The 21,007-nt window shown below is 36.5% G+C and overlaps 1 protein-coding gene across 2 annotated transcripts in view; it reads left to right on the top strand.

Annotated features, from left to right (window-relative positions):
- The window catches only part of Epac (Exchange protein directly activated by cAMP), a 374,689-nt gene that overhangs the window by 129,554 nt on the left and 224,128 nt on the right, over window positions 1-21,007 (top strand). The gene's annotated exons all lie outside the window — the stretch shown is intronic.

The raw sequence follows: 21,007 nt of genomic DNA, 5'->3' as shown, positions 1-21,007 counted from the left end.
GGAAGTTCCCACATTCCGGTAAACGATTTACAGCATTAGTCTAATTTCCGGCAATAATTTTAATCGCTCTTAATTACTGTACAGATGGTAAATCGTAAATTATGTAGTATTAAGCACAGCTTACTTTAAACAAGCATTCGGCCTGGGACTTCATTAAGTCAGCTAAGTGGATAATCTCCCCACCCCTGTGGAAGCCATTTTAGTTTAATTTGTAAATACAATTTGGGATGAAACCCACCGCAATTTCCACGTAACTGTAACTGTTATAGTCCCAACTTTAAAATGTCAACTTCTTGATAGTAGTGGGTAAAAGTAAGTACAGCGTGTCGAATGTTCGACATCGAGAACTTATTACTGTAAAAATTAACATTATAGTCCTTTAAGTTCGAAAATTATTATGAATGTTTTATAGTTTAGCATTTGAGCGGGAGAATCGCAGGAAGTTTAAACTTTTAATATTTAATAATTACAAGTCGACAGAAAGTTAAAGATGAAAAATCTAGTGTGCTCTTGCTTCTTTGGCGAATTTCAATTTGATCGTCTAAGATGTAATATTTATGGAGATAACCACCAGATTTCATTATAGTCGTATAATCCTCATTATCTGATGAAGATACTAAATACCTCTTAGCGGCAATATTCTATCTTAGCATTAACACCTTGTCTACCTTGTAAAAATTTTACGTTCAATAAGTCTACCGTTATTCTGCGATTATATTCATTCTGGTAAGACTGGTAGGGTGTAAACGTATTTTTAGGTTAAACAAAAAAAAACATGTCAAAACTTGCAAAAAGCTGTTAATTACTGGTACTAAAATCATAAATAAAATAATAATTATTTTTCCCTCCGATTTTCTTGGCCGGGATGTGTTCGTTTCATACGGAAGTAAGCAGTTATCTTTGTCCCCAATAGGGTTGGTGGGGGGTGGGGTGGAAAACATGTCAAGGTAAATGGTTGAAGGGCATTGCGGGTTCATTATGAGGGGGAAACAGTGGATGTGAGGTAAAGATGAGCATAAATATCATTTTTATAGTTGAAAATCTGGAAGTTTTAGTACTAGAAGAGGAAGTACTACGCAAGGTATTGAGCTCTTACCGGAAATTGATGTTTTGAGAGTCCCCTTGAACACCAGAGAGGATTTTTTAAGGGGGGGGGAAGCGAAAAACAAAAAATTCGGAGAAGCTACTAAGACTACTAAGACAATCAAGAGGATCCCAGCATCCCTACTCTTGTCCTGCCGCCAGAAAGTGAAGGAATCTTAATTATTCTAAGGCAGTATTTGCTGGTTACCTAAAATAAGGTCTTGATTCCAACGGAATAATCGGAAAAGTTGTATTTTCCTATGAATACGGAAACAATTCGAGCATACTAAAATAGAACATGAATAGTATATTTTAGTACGTTAGAGAGATGCTATTTCCAAACAGAGAAAGTCACATGTACAAATATTTAGTGCACACAATTCTGTGTGTATGCCAGTCGTATAAATATAAGTGGCGCCCCCAGACAGGAACTTCGCAAATAACTTAAAATTGAGTTTTCCAATTTCCCTTTCCCAAAGTGTATGCATAAATAATATCATTTCCTCCAGACTTACTTACAATTTAGTGGCATAACTTCTTATTCAATTATCGTCACACTTCTTCCACTGAATTTAATATTTAGTTCAATGCTTCATTTTTCCACTAACTCATTTTCCTCTAGCTTGGTAGTACTATAATCGCTCCAGAATTTTCCAAATTGAACAGTTTTCAGCAGAATTGCAATATTTTGAGATTCCCAGTGTCCATAAAATTAAGTTCTTCACAAAAGAGTGTGCATGTTCAGCTAGGTGCCACCAACACGAAACACCGAATCAGTAAAGTAAGTTTTCCCTCTAAAGCAGAGGAAAGCCAAAGTGGTCTATATAATAGACCCCCCAAGGGTCTATTTAACAAAAATAGGGGTCGATCTAAGGCAGGGAGTCGAAGGAAAAACAATTTCGAACCCAATATAGCGGAACCTTGCAAAGAAACACCATTGCACACCCATCTCATTAATTAAGAAGCAATACCTGTAGTTACTTTACTTATTTATAGTTACTTATTATTTAATATTTAAATCCTCCTCCCCAAACCTCCTCATATCAACCTTGCCTTGTACACGTCATCTTGGAGCAAAATTCTGCAGCAAATGGAAAATTAAAATTAACCACGACAAGAAAAACGCTATACTCTTCACCAAACGCAGACCCACTCTTAATCAGACAAATCAGATGTAATCACACTCTCATCCCGTGGTCTACCCACGTGAAGTACATAGGGCTAACTTTAGGACAACAAACTGACTTTCACTACTCCACGTTCAGGACAAAGTAAACGTAAGCAAACTGGACTAGTCAGACTATTATTTCTTTCTTCCCTCCAAGTGACTCCAAAATGACTGTGACTAACAAACTCCTCCTTTACAAAGTAGTCATTAGGCGCCGATGTTGCTCTACGCCTGCTCTGCCTGGAGCCTGGACTTGTAGTAGCAACATCAAGAAACTTCAGACAACACAGAACAAATTTCTCAGACTCTCCACGACGTACTAGAATTGATTCACTCCACGGAGACTGCATCCATTATCCCCCGGTACACTCCTATATCCAAAATCTTCTGCTCAAACTCCTTTCCATCCTAGACTGCCATCCTAATCCACTCTGCCGCAACATAGCCTCCTACAGATCCTTATATTCCCCTACAGGACACAAAAGACTAAAACATATCCTACTCTAACTCTCTACACTAGCTGCAGGTTTTTCCTCTCCTTTTTTCCCTGCATTCCAATCCTCCTCACCTAACTTTCCTCTTCCTTCACTTAGCTAAGAATAGGGTTACCATATATTTTTTATGCCAAACCGGGACAGTCAGGTAAAAATAAATAAATAGTATAATTTGTTAAATTTTTTTTTATTGTTAATAAAGTATAACTTACACTTTTATTAATAAATATAAAGTCTATTACAAATTATTAATATTATTGAGAGTCACAAAACTAGACGCATATCGTGAAAAATCACAAAAAAATGTAGCTATTAAATATAAAAATATAATAAAATGCACTTACATATTAATAGTAGTAATATTGTATATTAATTACTTGTACAAGAGTATTTCTCAGAAGATTGTACTTTTTTTAGAAAGTTTTCGTCATTTCTAATTAAATCATAAAATTTACTACATTTCAAATTTAGATTAGTTTTACAAAATAATAAGGCACCAACGTTACACTCAAGCAAACGATTTCTTTATATTTAACCAATATTAAATCTTTTTTTTTAACCTTTAAAACCGGGACACATTTAACAACCTGCTGGGACGCTGGGACAAGTGCTTAAAATCGGGACAGTGCCGGCCAAAACGGGACGTATGGTAACCCTAGTTAAGAAGGTTAAAATGTTTTATGTATGTATTGTACGAGGGTCGTTTGAAAAGACCGTGCAAAGTCAGAGAGATAGCACCACTGGCGCGTATCGAGGTTATGTTTAGTTAGTAGCATCTCTTGGAAGAACACACACCAAGTTTCAGCCAGATCGGTCTATTTCTTTGTGTTTGGCATTCGTTTGAATCGAGGAAGTCGAGTGATTTTCAAAAAATGGACGAAAAAGAATTTCGTGTGTTGATTAAACACTACTTTATGAAAGGCAAAACGCCTCAGGAGACTAAAGAGAAGCTTGATAAACATTATGGTGACTCCGCACCTTCGATTAGAATAGTTTATAAGTGGTTTCAAAATTTTCGGAGTGGCCATATGGGCACAAGTGACGCTGAACGTTCTGGACGCCCTGTTGAGGTTACTCCTCCAGAAATCGTTGATAAAATCCATGATATGGTGATGGATGACAGAAGAGTGAAGGTGCGTGAGATTGCTAGTGCTGTGGGCATCTCGAATGAACGGGTACATAATATTTTGCATCAACATTTGGACATGACAAAGCTATCCGCAAGATGGGTGCCGCGATTGCTCACGCTTGACCAAAAACGAAATCGTGTGAAGTGTTGCAAGGACGGTTTGCAGCTGTTCCAGAAGAATCCGCAGGACTTTAAGCGTCGTTTCGTCACTGTGGATGAAACATGGATACATCACTACACTCCTGAGACCAAAGAACAATCTAAACAATGGGTTACCAAGGGGGAATCTGCGCCAAAAAAGGCGAAGACCGTTCCTTCGGCCGGAAAGATTATGGCGACTGTCTTTTGGGATTCGCAAGGAATAATCCTCAACGACTATCTGGAAAAGGGTAAAACTATTACAGGTGCATATTATTCATCGTTATTGGACCGTTTGAAAACCGAGCTGCAAGAAAAACGCCCATGATTGGCCCACAAAAAAGTCCTTTTCCATCACGAAAACGCACCAGCTCACACCTCAGCAGTTGTGGTCGCAAAATTAATGGAAATAGGGTTCCAACTCGTTTCACATCCCCCCTATTCTCCCTCGGACTACTATTTGTTCCCCAATATGAAGAAATGGCTGGCGGGAAAAAGATTTTATTCAAACGAGGAGGTGATTGCAGAAACGAATAGCTATTTTTCAGACTTGGACAAATCCTATTATTCGGAAGGGATCAACAAACTAGAGCAGCGTTGGACGAAGTGTATAAGCCTAAAAGGAGACTATGTTGAAAAATGAAAAAGGTTTACCCCAAAAAATTAAGTAGTTTTTATTTTTGCACGGACTTTTCAAACGACCCTGGTATATATGTATTTATTATTATTATATTATTTAATAAATATTAAGGTATTTAAATTTCAACATTAAGATATTTTTCAACAAAACTATAGTTACACAATGTAAAATTACTTTAATAAATGTTTAAATTCATAAAATAAATGTACAAAGACAAGTACCTAATAGATAGTTTTATTTTTAATTAACTGAAAATTACTTTTATGTGGGGGTCGATGGAGATTTCGGAAAGTTATGTAGAGGGGGTCCATGATCAAAAAAGTCCATGACACCTAGTCGGATGTTAAGTCCTGCTTGAAATAAAAAAAAAACTGCCTATTTCTTTACTTCTAATTTTAATAATTAGCAAATAGGCAATATTAAATTTAATTTCGTTCATTGTGAGACTAATTTGTACGTAGGCAGCTGAATGTAACTGGAGATAAAGCGCTGCCGTGGGCCAGATTGTAAACTAATACGATTGACAAGAAATAAGGATATCAAATTGAAGCTAAATTAGTAAACGCGCTGCGTTAGGGTTTGTGATAATGTACCGGATATCCAATAGTAATGCTACGCGTAAAGGGGGCGCGGCAGGAAGTAGTAGTACCTTTGAGTAAATAGTGATTGGTCCATGGGGCTCTGGGAGGGGGGGAATTGCGAAAGTGTGTGTGATGCACTCAAATCTGATTGGTTGTGGATATACTGGTACATTACCATGTGCACAGCTTAGAGCCAACACCAATCTATATTACACACGACAGATAGACAAATCTGAGAATTTCCAGAACAAAATGAACATAAAAGTTGTTTCACACCTTTTTATTATGATAACTTGGAAATACGAACATAACCTCACACCATTTAATTTTTGTTTTTCTGAAATACAAACATAACCTCACACCATTTAATGTTTGTTTTTTTGAAATACGAACATAACCTACTATAAAGTAAACAAAACGGTCACCATGGTTACCACTTGTAAATAAAATTGTAATAATGAGCATGCGCAGTGTCAGAAAATACTAGAGTGAGTGGGGGTAGTGGTATATGACCTTGGACCGCCAATTTGGCTTACTACTACTACTACAATAGTATTATTTACATTAATTTATGAGGAGTGGGGGGATGCTAGCGGCTAGCTAATTGGCTGCTCATTATGCTCGCCAAACAGTTGTATGTACATAGTCACCCTGCTTCTACCCCTCCTGAATCCCTCCCGCCAATTCCCGCTCCACACACACATACAGAAAGAGAAACGTCTATGTTTATTTTAATTAATTACCCTTTGGCCACTTCTTCTTCTTTTCTTTCTCTTTTTTGTCTCTCCCTCTCACTCTCTTATTTACTTTCCCAGAATGCAGTGCAATTAATTCAGTCAGCCATGTTTATTTTCATTATAATGACACGCACACTCAGCGTAATTTAACAAAAGAGATCAGGCTATTTTTGGGAAAAAGTTTTCATATTTTTGTGTGGTCAATTTTTATTAATAAAATATGTAGGCACGTTATGAGCATCTATAAGCTGTGTATGGTTACTCTTTCTACTGGGGCTTTCCGACAAAATGTTGCTTTCTAGATTAGGAAATCGTTGTTCAGAAAGCAATGCGTAGGTATTGATCGAATGAACAGCATGAACAAAAAAAATCGATATCAGACGTCTTCTGTTTAGCTAGTTAAGCGGTGGAATTTAGTTTAAAAAAAAAAAAAAACACACTGTGCGGAATTAAAATCAGAAAATGGACGTAAATACACGTCGAACGCAGGGCAAAACAACCAAAATGTAAAACAACGTTGTAAATAGTCACTGCAAGCGACTTTTTTCTCCAATCTCTCTCTGGAGCTTGAGATTACCAGAGCTCATTCTGTGCTCATTCCAAAAATCTTGCACCGCTTCACCGTATGCATTGCTCTAGTTATAACTAGAGACGCAAGAGCTTTTACAAAGGAAGAAAAGAGCTTTTTGAATTCTGTGCAAAATGAAATCATGCTCGTACTGAGAGGTCTGAACCTCTATCTAAAAGGTAAAAACGGGCATTGCACAAGGGCTGAGAGCTACTATTTGTGTGCGTAATTCCCGAATCTCTAATGCGGAGACCAAACATGTACCAACCAATCATTTGGCTGACTCCCTCCACCTCCCTCCGTACAAAAATACTTGGCAGTTCTATTGGTAAGATAAAGGAAACATCCCACTAAATAATATTCTTATTGTATTTTATTAAAATTTCGAGTTTTTATAGTTAATGGCAATTTTATATTTTTCACTTGTATACACGTTGAACGCACTGTAATGGAGATTTGGTTTGACCTGTATACACACGTCAAACGCGCTTAACTGGTTAATTGGAAGAGTCAAGCCCACTTCCTATAATCTATATCGATGTTGCATTGTTAGAAAGTATGTTCTTGGTCTTGTAGAATTAGAGAGAGAATCACGATTAACAATTAGGCTACAACTAACGTGAAAATAGATGAATAAAACTTGCCATAAACATAAAATTAATCACGTAGGACGACAAAAAACAAGAAAACTTCCTTGACGTTTGTCTGTCAATTTGTGACTTATTTTTTATTTTTATACTTATTTTATCCCTAATTTTTGGTACACGTTGGCGACTGAAACATCTTAATATAGGCGCAAGGATGAAAATTTCAAGTATCGATATTGAGAAGCGAGCACACTCTGATGAAATATACTTCCCATATTAGTTTCCGGACGGAGTTATGTTAATATATTCAAATACCCCTATATCTATGCGGAAGATTCTCTATCCATAGTTAGTATATGGATATCACAGAACTAGTTTCATCAGCTACAAGTTGGTTATTCTAGATATGTGTGGGGTTATTATTGTGTTGAATTTCTGTTCTAGATTTTTTTAAAATAATTCCTTTCACAATTGAATAAAATATTAATTTTTTAATTTATGCCAAGTTTATGCGTGCCCAGGCATTTAATGGAACAAAAATTTTTGGCAAAAAGGAACAAAATCACGCCAAGTTGAAATTTCCCATCATACGATAATTTTTGCACAAAATCAGTAATTACCGGATGATCAGAAATTTCCCTAAAATTGGCTGCAATTAATTGATTTTCAAAATTTGGTGCGCTCGTTTGCGTACAGATGGAGCTCATTTGAAACATTTTCTCCTTAAGGAAATCATCCCTATTCTGGGGGAGAGGTTCCTTTACAGGGTGACCAACATTATTCTATATAATATTCAGAGAGGTTCCTAGTTTGAAGGGAATCGTTGGAATTGAAACTGTAATGAGTCCCCCCTCCACAACTTATTTAAATATTACGACCTACGGGTAGAGGAAGTGCGCTCCTATTGGCCTAGAGCAGAGGTCGGCAACCTATTTCAAGTAGAGAGCCATTTCTTCTTAAATAATTTTAATAAATCTTACCAAGAGCCGCAAGGATGATAGTGTAAAAAGCTGTAGTAGAACATTTGTATTCACAAATTATTATTTTATGATATTCAATAACGTTTAAATGTTTTATTTATTTATTTCCACATATTGCAAAGTAAATTAACAAATAAATAATAACTAAACCTGTGATTGAGTGAAAATGGCGGCAGTCTTTTATAATTACGTACTGTATTTTAAAATAATTCTATTCAATTTCAAACCAAATCTCATTTAGAATTCTTTTTAAAAACATATCTTTACTTTAATAAATGAAATTTTCATCTGTTTCAATAAAATTAAAATATACAATACGTATATTTTAGACAGGCTGAAGAGCCACAAAATTTGGATAAAAAAGCCGCATGCGGCTCGCGAGCCGCGGGTTACCGACCCCTGGCCTAGAGCAAGTGAGCAAAGAGGGTAATTCCCCTTCTCCATTACTCCTATTTCCTTATTACCCACTTTTCTAGTTCGGTTTCTATGGTTACTTTTACCCAAAGCACTAGACAATTACTAAAAACTACTTCCTTTTTTTTGGACTCGCCAAACCTGGAAACTTACACACTTCCTGTGCGAGAAAATGCAGTCGTACCACTTCCTCTCATTAGAATTAAGAGAAATTAATTACCTTGAGTTGAATTTAATAAAATATTAGCCAAGCTAAAACAGGAAATCTTTCTAACAATAGAGGTGACCCACTGACCAGACCGGAAATTTAGCGGTGAACCGCGCACCATAAACTTCCTGTGGCCGTATAATTTATCAACTTTACAATTCGGCGGCTTACATAAAATGTTATTTTATTTTTATTTTATTTTTTTTTTTTACCTACAAAGACTTTTGTAGTTGTTAAGCAACAACAAAAATAGAAAAATCCTGACCTTGCCTAAAAACTATTTCTCTATTTCTTAGTTGTGACTACAGTTGCATTGTTCTGACCGAGTCCCACTCGAGCGGAATAATGGCCACTTATTAAGTTTTCTAAAATTGAAAATTTACTTCCGCATTTTATTATTTATTTATTTTTATTTTTTGGCGTTTATTTTTGCTCCAATCAGCGCGTTAGCTGTATAATTAACAATGTTAACAGAGCTACAAATGAAGCAAACGGGTGGAGAAGTTACCGCAGTGGTAACACTCCAAAACATTAGATGGTTAGTCACTCTCCTTCACTTGAGAGGAGATCACGAGGCCACCACTGTCTTTTAAGGCGTCTTGTCCCCGGGTTATCAGAAAGAGTTCTTGAAGTAAGATTTTGGAGCTAGAGGACTTTATATGAGATTGCTGGCTGAAGTAGGAGTTTTCTGTATCGCGTTTTCAGCGACTTGTTGCGATAAAAGGGAATGTTAAGGTCACTGTGTGTATAGTCCCAGGTTGGGAGACATAAAAAAGGGCGTGCACAATAGTTCGAAGTATTTTAGATTGAAGAGATTGAAGAATCCAACGGAGATTTTGGAGCGTTTGGTTGAACCCCACAGCTCTATTCCACACGGCCCAGATGGGTTTCAAAATAGTAGTATAAATCAGTCTTTTGAAGGCCCAAGAGTTTTGATCTATTGTCTAAGAGTCTTTTAAGTAGTCCAGAGCGTCTGTTTAGTTCTGTTCTTCTAAGTTTAGTGCAGGAATTTTATTGTTATTGGAAAGAGTAAAATAGCGTATGAAAAATATCGTATTCAAGAAAAAAACCTAACCACCAACTTCTCCCGGAAGTACCTATTATTTGCATTTTCTGGGAAAATAGTTTTTTTTTTGGTTTTCCGGAAGTAATCACACAAATTATTCACGTACGAGCTGTATGGCAAAAAGTCTCATCATTAATATAGTACGCACTAGCTTTACACCGTTGGGAATCAGTTAAGTTAAGCGACTAGAGTAACTTAACAAGCTGCAAGGGAAACCAAAAAAAGAAAAGAAAATAAAGAAAGAAATTAACTGAAAAACCTGACGTCAAATTGGAGTAATGGAAACTCAATGGAAAACAGAAGTGGAAGATCAAAGCCCGGATAACTTTGTTTTTTTAATTTTAACTTTTCCAAATTACTTTTTTGTCCAGAAGGGCGTGTTGTAAGGAAGGTACAGAGAGCTGCTTTGTTGCTCCTCATAGATCTTTTAAAATTTCGAATTTCCTGTTAAGTGGGAGGGGGGGAAATAACTCCGGGTTTCTGTTCTCTCTTTCTCACTCTCTCTCTCTCTCTCTCTCTCAGTGAGGGATCTAAAACCACTTTATTACGTTCTCTTAAGCCGAAGGAGGAAGACCCACTCTTAGGGCTGGTGTCCTCCAGAATAGGGTGAAGAAGGAAGAACAGCCAATTGTGGGACATTCTCAGACGATCATGCGCTCATACTCAGACACTGCCAAGAACAGGAAGGAAAAAAGTAAGAAATCCTTCTTGCCTGTTAGCCAGGCCATAGGGATGCAGGGAACAATTAGACGAGCAGAAGTTCCAGAGAGGTTCAAGATGACATACAGCAGCAGTTAGAGAGAGAAGATGCACAACGAGAGCCAGAGGAATGGTGGTTGAGTGGAACATTGCTTCTGGCAGTCAAAGAAGATTATAATTGGTACACGTCTTTTCATCCCGCTCAAGGATAAAGGAAAGGATAGAAATTCTCATCCGGTTTTCTTTGCTCACAATTAAAAAAACAAAAAAAAAATAGATTCAGTCGGCATTTCCTGTTTGCAGAATTTGTCCAAATGCGTACAAAACCCTAACATCGAATTTAAATTTTCTGAGCTTTGGAGTAATGCTGACGAACGACCCACATACAAATCGTAAAAAAAAAAAAGTTCCCAAAGGACTTCATCCAAAACTTACGTAAGTTAACAGGAAGTGAAAAAAAAGAAGTTCGTCCTAAGTAGGCTTACCATAATTACGAAGAGCCAAACCGGGGCGCAGAGGAGGAAGAGGCTCATTTTCGTTTTGCTTTTCGCTTAATTTGTGTTTTTCATATTTGAAATGCAATCAAAATTATTAAAAACTGAAAACATATTAATAAATGGGCGCGGGGGAACGATTGGCCGGGGTGTCGGTGTTGTTCAAGTTTGACCGGGACGCCGGGACAGGGATCTCAAACCGGGACCAGGGTAAGCCTAGTCCTAAGCAGCAACTGGCAGCGTCTTTACAATTTTACATTTCCTAATTAAAAAGAACTTCCGTTGCTGGTTTAATAAATTATAGAGGTAAATTACATCAGGAAATACCTAAATTAAGCGCATTTCCGGATTAAAATTTAAAAAAAAGAAGCAGTAATGCACATTAGTCTGGTAATATGTGAAAAAACGAATAATTATAATATTAAGATACGTAATAAAAAAAATTAAACTCGATGGACTAAAAAAAAAGTTCAAGATTAAAATTTAAATTAATACAGGAAGTTACATAATATACGAACATACGCACAAAAGAAAGAGAGAAAGAAAAGAGGGCCGCCGGAAATAGTTAAATTGGGCTAGGAAGGCTGTGATGTTGTTGTTGGGATGGCCCTGGATTGTGTAGTCCGTACGTGACACTGTTCCAGCGTAGACAGATTACGAATGTTCCTGTTTGGCTTTGCTCAGCTATGCACTAACACTACGCACGACGGACTAGCTTCATCTTCCATGCAATTTATATGGAGTTATTCTGTTTGGGTGGGAGGCCTTTTTCTCCAGAGTGGTTTTCCTTTTATTGCTTTTCCTATTTTCCCCTTTCAGGAAAAATTGTATTACGATGATGTTAACTTTCAGAATAGTTGTGAGTATTCCTGTCCAAAGGAAGCTTTTACAGACAGAATTTCGAAGAAGACAATATTTAATGCTGAGTAGAACTTGGGGGGCAACGAACCCTAAATAGGGAAACAGCTTGAGGGAGGAGATGTAGCTATAACAAAGAAGCTTACCAAGAATCCGAAAACTTTAAAGCTTCTCAAAATGAAATCAAACTGATCAGAAGATGGTCACACCGCTTGTACTCCCACATCTTCTTCTACTCGTAGACTTTTCCAAATGCAAACTTTCATGACCTATTTAAAGGGGCCTTCCGGCGTCTATTTAGGTCCATTTGAAAGAAAAACAAGAATAACAATTTAAGTCATTTTTTTTTAAAACAAAAATCTGGATCAGAAAATGGAATTTGGGCAATATCATTAAGGGGAAACAGCCTCCATCATTAACCAGTTCCACCTCAAGATCTTTAAGTGATTCCTCTCTCACGCCCTCTACGTCGAAAAAGAGAAATCCGCAAAGAAAGTCTAACAGGACCTCCAGAATACCAAGGAGTATCCTAAAACCACAACAAGCCAAAAAAAAAAGAAAGAAAAATAATCCAATCTGAAGTATTTGCGTGATGGCTACGGAAGATCATCTGATAGTAATCTTGTATGAGTATACAAGGTGAACCAGTAAGTATTGTCCAAAGGCCTACTGTGTGTAGTACATCTAAAGTGAAGTTCAAAGACGTATTAGCCAACTTCATATTTTCCCCTGTTCTTGAGTGACGTCACTTTAATTTTTTTTTTTTTTAAAAAATCATTACTTTTTTGTAATAAAAATGTTATTACTCAGAAAGTTTTAGTCCGAATTCGAATTCTGATGACACGGTTAGAAAGACAGATAAATTTGCTAAAAATTGACACCATTTCGAAGCATAAATTATTCTCCAAACAGCCTCAATCTTCCTCCGGAAGCTGGGAAAATAAAATTAATCGAAATTTGCAAGAAAACACAATAGGCCCTTATGTGATCATTATCAGACCTAGGTGCTGGCCACTTTTCCAGTAAAAGTTTCCTTGTCTAATGTGGGCTTTCCAACGCGGTATGTCATTTTCCAGGATTCCTTTTATCTTCGTATGAGAAATTACGTTTGTTTTTGCAAGAAAAAACGTGTTCACGAGCACTCAACAGTGTTGGTTATCAAGTTATTTAATTCATTGAAAACTCTTTTAGATAGACCAGTAGTCAATTTTTAAATTAGATTGTCTTAAAATAAGAAAGTCAAAGGTTACAAATGGCACTAAAAAAAAAAAAAAGTTAAGGTTTATTCACATTCTTATCATTTTCAACAGGTAGTTGTGTGTGAAACTGTAATTTGGAGTAAGTACAAACTATACGAATTTTTGTTTATAAAAATAGTTCTTGTTTAAAATATTTCCTAACATTTTCTCAAATATTTCAGAGAGATCAGAATTTTTTTGTTTTGTTTTTTATTTGACCGATTCTCTAGCCAATCTTGAATCCTTAGTTTAGTAATCTTGTATCTTACATTCTGTAACTCTGCCCCCTAGTTCTTCAAACAGCTATTTGGATTTGCTTATTGCTCGTGATTATGAGATATGCTGGAAGCTCCGAGCAGACAAATCAAACTCAGGAGCCATACAAAGGGCGGGAAGAGAGAGACAGAGAAGAGCGTAATTTAGGACAGTCTGTCTCCATCTCCACTTCTTCCAAAATAGCCTAATGACTTGGAATCTAGGTCAGAACATACCCCCAGTGGGATTCAATGGAATTACAGAGAATCTTAATACCTTGATTTAGGATTCATTTAGCAAAGTGACTCCAGGAAGGTCTCTTAATAATAATAATAAAAAAAAAAAGAAGGTAAGCAAGAGCTGTAGATAAATAATTCCACAGACATTACTAGAACAGCTTGATTACCATATCGCGTGACTCAATCATGTTCATTTTACGATTAACAAGGCACTGGCTTTACGAATTCATTTTTGCTTTCACTATATCCGTCCCAGACCCATTGATCGGAATATTCGACAAGTTGAGCTTTCACTAATGATTTCTATTTTGAGGGTTTTTTTGATTTTCGTTGATGCTTTGACACGCACACGACTTTCATTCTATTCTCCCACACTTTGAGGCAATTTTGATGGGCACAATTTTGAAGATTTATTCAGCTGGTAATGGCAATAAACATGAATAGAGAATCCAGAAATTAGTTTAGCCAAATTTTACATTTTTTAACAATTTTCAATTATATAGATTCCCCCCTTACTCTGACCACCAACAATAATTTACATTTTTTCCCGCAAATCTTTCAAATAATCATAGTCTATTATTTATTTAAACAATTAATTTTGTATGTTTTTAAACTGTTACCAAAATCTACATAACGTTAGTAAGCTTATTCAAAGCTTATTTCAGTCCTCTATTATCTTTAATTTTTCATTTTATTATACAGTCTGCGCTTTGAACATGATTAAAAACCATAATTCCTTAACATAAACATACAGTTTAAAAAGTTAAGTAAAAGGGTTGATTAAACGCCAAAAGGTACACAAATCAGCTAGTACCCAACATTTCATTAATACTTCTAGTACCATATTTTTTTAGAATGTATTAGATGTGACAGACCCTTGCGCTGGCCTTTTATCACCCATAAATATGGGTTCTGAAAGATTAATAAAAGATGTATCTCATCATCTTTAACTTTATTCCAAATTATTCTCGTGATTTATCTTTATTCTGAATATTCATCACACTCATTCGCACATTAAAAAAAGTAAAAAATAAATAAATAAATAAAAATGGGGAAGTTAGAGTTGGTCTATTAATGTCGTACGTAATTCGAATTACGGAGTTAAAACGAAATTTCAGTCATGAATTCGTCTTACGTGAGCACAAATTACATTATTTATTAATTCATTCATTTTCAAACTTTAATTTAATGTAGCCCTTTAATTGAGTACTTGTTGTAAAGAAGTTTTATAACCAACTAAAAATATGCATATCTATTAAAGCAATTACCTATTTTTTCAGGCGGACTTTACGTCCAACTACCAATTAAGTGTCCTGGACGAAGGCGACTAGCAAACATACGTTACTGTAAATTATTAACCATTAAATAAAATACAAGGCCTAGACCTGGGGAATCGAACCCACTAAACCAACAATATATCTTAGCATTGCGGGTCTAGTCTATAACCGCCTAACATACTTTACTATAAATTTCTCATATTAACCATTAAATAAAATCCAAGGCCTAGAGACCAGGGGAATCGAACCCACTAAACCAACAATACATCTTAGCTTTGCGGGTCTAGCCTATATCTGCCTAACATACTTTACTGTAAATTTCTCATATTAACCATTAAATAAAATCTAAAGCCTGGACCAGGGGAATCGAACCCACTAAACCAACAATACATCTTAGCTTTGCGGGTCTAGCCTATAAACGCCTAACATACTTTATTGTAAATTTCTCATATTAACCATTAAATAAAAATCCAAGGCCTATAGACCGGGAATTGAACCCACTAAACCAACAATACATCTTAGCATTGCGGGTCTAGTATCTTAACCACTCGGCTACCGTGGCGCCTTACGCATATCTATTTTATATAATAAAAAAAACGTAAGAACCAGTTTTGTAAAATATCATAAAAATTCGAAAGAGACTTTTTAGCAAAGTACACACTTCCGAATGGCAGAGTTTGTTGAAGATTCCCCCCCCCCATAACGTTGCAAGTTGTAAGAAATAATAGCAATAACATTGAAAACAGAAAATTGAGACACTGTTATAACTTGAAATGCACAAATTGTATAGCTGAGGCCATCATTAAAAAAAATGGCAAATAGAACGATCGCCATCTTTTTTTTTTTTTTAAAAAAAAAAGGGCGTGGAAATGGGTAAATGGGGATCACGTGACAGCTGCCAATGAAACGTAGACTTTGGATTAAAATTTTAATGCTATGGCTTCTTTTTTTTTTTGGTTTTCACCTGAATCCAATTGACCTAACAAGACAAATATTAAAACGTGAAAAGTCTTACTTTTTGAGACACTATTTCTGGTAAGCAGGAAAAAAAGTAAGGGTACAGGAGAAAACCTGTTGTGATTGTTTTGCAATTTCCTTTTGGTTGTCTATTTCTCTCTCTGTCGTTCTGCAGGCTATTATTTCTCATCGTGAAAAAAAGAGAAAAACAAAAAAAAAATTGGAAAAACCTCGTTAGTAAAACAACTTTATAAAAATAAAAAAGGAAAGCAGGTTTTGTCGCCTTTACTAAAGAGGGGTCGCAGTTCAGGAGTTACAATGTCCTGGTAAGTTCAGGGAATTGCAACGCCAAAGCTTGCTGAGAACCTAGACCCTCGTCTACTTCTGCGCACCGTCCTCTATTCAGTCAAGAGAGTTCGGCTCGACAAGACGCTCTACTTTATCTGCCCTCTTTCTCACACCCAATTTTCCATTTATTTCAATTTTCTTTCTCATATCACTATTACACCAGTTACTTTTCTATATTTTATTTTTCCAATGATACGTTTTTCTTTTTGGTCTTGCTTGTGATATAGCACTTTCCAAACTTTACTATAATAGCAGTGGAGTTTTACTTTTCCCTGATATAATAAACGTTTTCTTTTTTCTTTTTATGTATTGTTGGGAAAAATATTTTCCGAGTTATCTGGGAAAATGATAAAAAAAAGAGAGAGAAGAAAAAGGAATGAGGACACAGTTTTCATTTATGTTTTCCATCTTTGTAAAGAAATTGAGTAAAATCGTCGTGAACAAACAGCTTGGCGTGAAAAACTCGCCTTTATTACCAACCAATTGGTGATTAAATTAGAAAGCAGGACGGGACCCTTCACGCCCCATGGCAACGCAGCCACAAGAGGCTTATCGTGTCTTCCCCTTTTTGAGTCTAATAGTCGAAACCTCCTCTTCTTCTAAAAAGGTTGAGGATCTTCCATACCAGTTCCTTCTGCGCTACAATCTCCTCCTTAAGCCTCAAAGTATCCAAAGATATCTCTAGCGCAACCGCTCAGATTGCAAGGCAATCGAATAACAAGTGAGAGGCCGTTTCTTCCTCTTCACCAAACTAGGTGATTAAAAAAAAGTAAAGTAATCGCCTATTTTTTCAGGCGGAGCTTAACATCTAACTACCAAATTAGGTGTTGTGGACGGAGGCGATTAGCAAACATACTTTACTATAAAATTCTCATATTAACCATTAAATAAAATCCAAGACCTAGACCAGGGGAATCGAACCCACTAAACCAACAATACATCTTAGCATTGCGGGTCTAGTCTATAACCGCCGAACATACTTTACTATAAATTTCTCATATTAACCATTAAATAAAATCCAAGGCCTAGACCAGGGCAATTGAACCCATTAAACCAACAATACATCTTAGCTTTGCGGGTCTAGCCTATAACCGCCTGACACACTTTACTATAAAATTCTCATATTAACCATTAAATAAAATCCAAGGCCTAGACCAGGGGAATCGAACCCACTAAACCAACAATACATATTAGCAATGCGGGTCTAGCCTATAACCGCCTGACACACTTTACTATAAAATTCTCATATTAACCATTAAATAAAATCCAAGGCCTAGACCAGGGGAATCGAACCCACTAAACCAACAATACATATTAGCAATGCGGGTCTAGCCTATAACCGCCTAACATACTTTACTGTAAATTTCTCCTATTAACCATTAAATAAAATCCAAGACCTAGACCAGGGGAATCGAACCCACTAAACCTACAATACATCTTAGCATTGCTGGTCTAGCCTATAACCGCCTAACATACTTTACTGTAGATTTCTCATATTAACCATTAAATAAAATACAAGGCCTAGACCAGGGGAATCGAACCCACTAAACCAACAATACATATTAGCTTTGCGGGTCTAGCCTCTAAAAAAATAAGTGATATAATGGTACTTCACAGAGAGCCTCAAATAATCAATCTCCTAAATCTTGGTACCCTCCCCTAGAAATCAATTTCTGAAATGAGAAAATATTTCTAGCGAAATCGAAGAGTGCCTAATAAGGGGGAGTAAGTCTAACAATTTTTTAAACAAATCGTTCGAGAACATTTCTTTTTTCTCGAGATAATCACAGAAAAACCACTTTCGCTATTTCCCTCTTCATATAGTTCTCGAGTTGTTTGTTGACTTCAACTTCAACACGCCTTAAAATGCTTCTTTAAAAAGAAAATTACCAAGAAAAACTTGTACAAATCCAAATATTTGAATAGAAAATTTGAAGTTTAGAAAAATTTTGACGTAATTTATGAAAAAAAAATTCAGAAAACTGGAAAAATTTGTGTACTAATTTGGTAGTTTCTTTACTTTTGGTATAGAATCTCACAGATCCCAGTAAGCCCTTTTAAGTCCATGGAGTTTTTGGAGTGGAACACATCGACCGCTTACTTGTAGGAACAAAGCGCTGAACAATATAGAGCAGGAACAACAAGGCTTCCTTTGTGCGCATGTAATTTGTCATTCTTTATTACAGAGGAAGCTACGTACACAAACTGGAAGTGAGTGCCTCTGTTTCAGCGGACGCCTTCCGCTATTCCTTTATGTAAATAATTTCACACATACAACTATTAGTATATGCAGTTCATAAATGTACAAGTATAATCGAGTTGGATCGATATAATAAAAGTATTAATTGTCACATTATTTTTCTTCGTAATATAATTATTATTTCATCTTCCTGGAATAGAATTTCCACCGGAAATACAAACTCTAGTGAGACATCTCTAGCTGTTACTTCCTGCTTTTGTCCCAGCACACTTCCTTATCAACCAATATCCTGCCTGTGCTCAAGGATTAATAGGAGTGACTATATCGCTAACAGAACCCCTGAGGTACCAAGCACCTTCTTGGAATAAGTTGCCTATCGTTAAAACGCTTGCTTAATTATTCCAATTCTCTAATTTTGTTGGATTTTGTCCCAGGTAATGGAGTAGGAGGAGGAGGAGGACGATATCCTGTCTCGGGAGAAAGTGAGGAATTAGATTAGATTAGATTAGATTAGACTAGACTAGGGCGGCCTCAAGGCCTACGCTACTGCGACCCCTTTGGATCTATTGTGGCTCCCCTCACTCTAAAGCCCACCCTCCAGAGCTGTCCTTTTAATCAGACTCTTAATGCTGGAGAGCGACTCTTGGGTATCACAGGTTCACAGGCCTTGGTTTTTCCTTCCCGAGAAGTAACATCCTTAGCCACACGAGCCCCTCACACTGACACAACACGTACAGTGCCGTTTCCTCCTCTTCTTCCTGGCAGAACCTACAAAGGCTATCATCTGCCAGGCCCATGCGATGCATGTGTTTTCTGAGCCTGCAGAAGTGAGGAACAGCCAACATAGCAATCTGCCAGTTCCTGGGAAACTATATTTAACTAGATTATTCAGGATGTCTGTCAATACAACGCTTTGCTTTCTTCTAGGAGCCGGATATCAATAATGTACTTGGTTCCATTAATCTGACTGTTTTCCGTATACTTCATACAATTAGCAGGTAGCCTCCAGGGTGTTCTAACTTGGTTAATAGTTTTGGAAGTACAGCTAACTAGTTATGCTTCTCCAGTGAGCATTTTGGATTTCTCAGACTCTCTTGCTCTCCAGAAGTGAATCATTATTATTTTCTTTCTGAAATTCATCCTACGTTCGGGGCGGAAACAGAAATGTTGCAACCACGAAAAATAAAAAAAGGAAAAGGTACTTGATCTGAAAATTACACCAAAGTATCCGATCAAGAAGCATCAATTTCTGAAGTATAACCAGAAGTACCTTAGGTTAGACTAGGATAGACTAGGTTAGGCTACTCTCTGAGATTTTCAGTGCCTTCTAAATCTCTAAACTTCATATTTATATTAAAAAAAAAAGTTATTTAAATAATTTTTCTTCCTGTAAGTCAACAACTCCAGAATTACAGGAAGAGAACGTCAGAGAGTGTTCACACCAAATTAGTTTAGTTTTAATGCTCAGTTTTCTAAGCACCTATCAAGGTCATGACGTATCAGTGAGATCGATTGGAAGAAGAAGAGAGACTCCTGACGATATCTTACTCCTGCTCTTTCCATGTCAGAAACCAGAGCTACCATCAAGACATCATGATCTTCCTGATAAAGAGGGTGTAATATCCACCGTGCTTTGAACTGCGATATTAGTATAAACCCACTTACTGGAGCAACTGGATCCCACGAGGGCAAATAAGTGTTCTTCCTGTAGAAAATAAGAATTCCCCCTAAACCCATCCTATCAATTGGAACACAGTACCTCCAAAAAAAAAAAAAAAAAAAGGGCTAGATTGAAACGAGATCAAGGAAGATAACCGACACTACCTATTCTATAAGAAAAGCAGATAGCATTTTCCATTGTGCGAACCGAGTGAAAAGCAGATCTTGAAAAAGTCGCCGCAATAAAGGAGATTAGATTACCCATACATCCGCTAACTGCAATGGAACTTTCATCATGATCACAAAAAGCTCCCATCTACGCTTTGTAAAGGAGTTTTCTTTCCAATTCGGCGCAACCTATCTAGCCTTTAATACTACCTGTCCTGCATTTTCATGTTTTCTAGCTACGAATTTAACTGGTGTCTATTGAGCAAAATTCAGACTTTGACTATCTTTTGTTTCTTGTAGCAGGAAGTAACAGGAAGTATAGCGATCTCTTCCGTTTCCTAAATTGAGTTTGCACCGGAAATGAAGAAATGACTATAGTATTGCACACTACGTATTTTAATGATGTATTAATTCCATTGACAAGTCGAAAAAGTTATTTCATATATTATTGTTACTTATTATTATTTTTTAATGATTTAAGGCGCGTCCACATCTAAGGTTATTGGCGCCCGGAGCTTTTTTCAGTGCACTGCCGGCCTCCGGACAGTGTTCTCTCGTTACAGACAACACTGTCCATCACCGGACAGTGAGCTGTAAGAAGCACCTAGGAAGAAAAAATCTAATTATTATTATCATCTATTATTTCTTCCAACAAGTAGCATATCTATTTGTTTATTTTCAACAGATATTTAGGATATTTTCATCATGCAATTATGGCAAAATAGATGCAAGGTTTGCCCCAGAAGTAAATAAACTTTTTAGAGTAAGCGGTTCGTTCTGGGTGCAAGACCGCTGGCCAGAAATGGAAATAATTCACTGGGT

Source organism: Rhodnius prolixus, unplaced genomic scaffold (genome assembly GCF_049639745.1).
Source record: "Rhodnius prolixus isolate KJV_2025 unplaced genomic scaffold, Rpr scaffold_7, whole genome shotgun sequence".
In the NCBI taxonomy this organism is placed as follows: Eukaryota; Metazoa; Arthropoda; class Insecta; order Hemiptera; family Reduviidae; genus Rhodnius; species Rhodnius prolixus.
The sequence above is the reverse complement of the archived record's forward strand: the minus strand, read 5'-3'. Positions and strand labels throughout refer to the sequence as shown.